The sequence below is a fragment of the Octodon degus genome, unplaced genomic scaffold, assembly GCF_000260255.1.
Source record: "Octodon degus isolate 3935 unplaced genomic scaffold, OctDeg1.0 scaffold00085, whole genome shotgun sequence".
Classification (NCBI taxonomy): Eukaryota; Metazoa; Chordata; class Mammalia; order Rodentia; family Octodontidae; genus Octodon; species Octodon degus.
This window is the reverse complement of record NW_004524661.1, coordinates 10,616,779-10,619,169: the sequence shown is the minus strand read 5'-3', so window position 1 is coordinate 10,619,169 and position 2,391 is coordinate 10,616,779. Positions and strand designations below refer to the sequence as shown.

The window sequence follows — 2,391 nt, the reverse complement described above, 5'->3', positions numbered from 1 at the left end:
AATGTATGCAATGTGTTAATTATTGAAACTGTCCTACCAATTTGGTTTGAAACTGTCTCATTGCTATTTGTTTCTCAATAAAATTATGGAAAAAAAAAGAAGAAGGTCATTGCAACAAAGGCTTTGGGAACAGTAAAAGGATTCAATGTAAGAAATGGATATGGCTTTATCAACAGGAATGACACCAAGGAAGTTTTATTTGTATACCAGACTGCCATAAAGAAGAATAACCCCAGGAAGGACCTTCGCAGTGTAGGAGATGGAGGCACTGTGGAGTCTGATGTTGTTAAAGGAGAAAAGCATGCGAGGCAGTGAATGTTGCAGGCCCTGGTGGAGCTCCAGTTCAAGGCAATAAATACGCAGCAAACTGTAACCATTACAGATGGTATCCACGTCATAGGGGCACTCTACGCAATTACCAGCAAGATTACCAGAATAGTGAGCGTGGGGAAAAGAATGAGGGATCGGAGAGCGCTCTCAAAGGTCAGGCCCAACAACACTGGCCCTGCCGCAGGCCAAGGTTCCCACCTCACTACATGCGGAGACCCTGTGGGCTTTGACCACAGTATTCCAACCCTCCTGTGCAAGGAGAAGTGATGGAGGGTGCTGACAACCAGGGTGCAGGAGAACAAGGTAGACAAGTGAGACAGAATATGTATGGAGGTTATAGACCATGATTCCGCAGGGGCCCTCCTCACCAAAGACAGCCTAGAGGGGATGGCAATGAAGAAGATAAGGAAAATCAAGGAGAAGAGACCCAAGGTCAGCAGCCGCCTCAACTACGGTACCTTCGCAACTTCAGTTACCTACGCAGATGCTCAGAAAACCCTAAACCACAAGATGGCAAAGAGACAAAAGCAGCCAATCCACCAGTTGAGAATACGTCTGCTCCTGAGGCTGAGCAGGGCGGGCTGAGTAAACACGGGTTTAACATCCCTACCATCATCCAGTTTAGTCATTCAGCAAGAAAAAAACAAATAGGAAATTCCAGCAATAAGAAATGAGCAAAAGATTGGAACTGAAGCCCTTAAGTGCTTGATTTTTGCCCGTTGACCAGACAGCTAGAACTATTTGCATTATCTATGCAGTATGGGGTTTTTATTATTTTTACCGAAAGATGTCTCTTTTTGGTAATGACAAATGTGATTTGTTTAAAAAAAAGCTTGGTTTTTTTCAATACACCTTTAAAGGTTTTTAAATTGTTTCATATCTGGTCAAGTTGAGATTTTTAAGAACTTCATTTTTAATTTGTAACAAAAGTTTACCACTTGATTTTTTCAAAAAAGTCAACAAACTGCAAGCACCTGTTAATAAAAAGGGTCTTAAATAAAAAGAAAAAAGATGGCTGCTATTAAGAACAAAAGAAGGGAGGAAGGGAGAGGGAAGAAAAGAAGGAAGAAATGTGTCCAGAAGTGTCCCACTCAAAAATAAAAAGAAGAAAAGAAAAAATATTGGTGAAGATGTTTAATTAATTGGAACCTTATGGAGACTTATCAAGAACTTTAACATAGAACACCATCTGCAAGCCTCTCTAAGTATGTATTTAGAATAATTTAAATTAGGCCATCAAAAAGGTATTTGAAGGGGCAGCAAGATAGCACAGTGGACTAAGCTCCTGCTTATGCAAGCACAGGGATTGGTGTTTGATCCCCAAACACCAATGTGCCAGCCCCAGCCCGGGGTATGGTGGTGCATGCTTGGAATCCCAGTACTGGGGAGGCTGAAAACAGGAGAATCACTACAAGTCTGAGCTGTGTAGTGAGATCCTATACCAAATACACTGAAAAAAAAAGAGATTAAAAAAAGAAATAATTTTGAAAACCTGTTTGTCTTGGTATTATTCACATTAAGAAATAGAAGATACTCAAATATTACTAAGGGAATGAATAAATAAAAATGTGCGGTATATACATATAGTGGACAATTAGACTTTAAAATGAAGAAAATCCTGTAATATGACACTGAAATGTAAGCCATGTGGGTTTATGACAAGCACAATAAGCCAGTTCCACATAAAAAGACAACAAATAATACATGTTTCTACTTTTTTAGGTAGTTCCAGCAATCTAACTCATAGAAACAAGACGCAGATGGCCATTACTATGCACTGGGGGACGGATAGTAAAAAGAGTTTTCCAGTGGATATAGACTTTTAGTTTTGGAGAGGAAAGTTGTTTTTATCGAACTTGGGACCTTGCACTTGCCAGGCAGATGCTTATGCCGCTGAGCTATATCCCCCCAGCCCCTTGGAGGTGAAAAGTTTTAGGGATGAGTCACACAGCAGTACATTCAGCCACAGATAAAATTAACATTTAAAAATAACGGAATGAGAAACCTCACATTATGTGTGTTTTTTAACTAGAATTCAGAATGATTTTTAAAATGAACTTT

At 39.7% G+C, this 2,391-nt stretch overlaps 1 pseudogene; it reads left to right on the top strand.

The window, feature by feature from the left end:
* The window catches only part of LOC105742941, an 8,593-nt pseudogene extending 6,437 nt beyond the window's left edge, over positions 1–2,156 (top strand).
* The last annotated feature ends 235 nt before the right edge of the window (positions 2,157–2,391 follow it).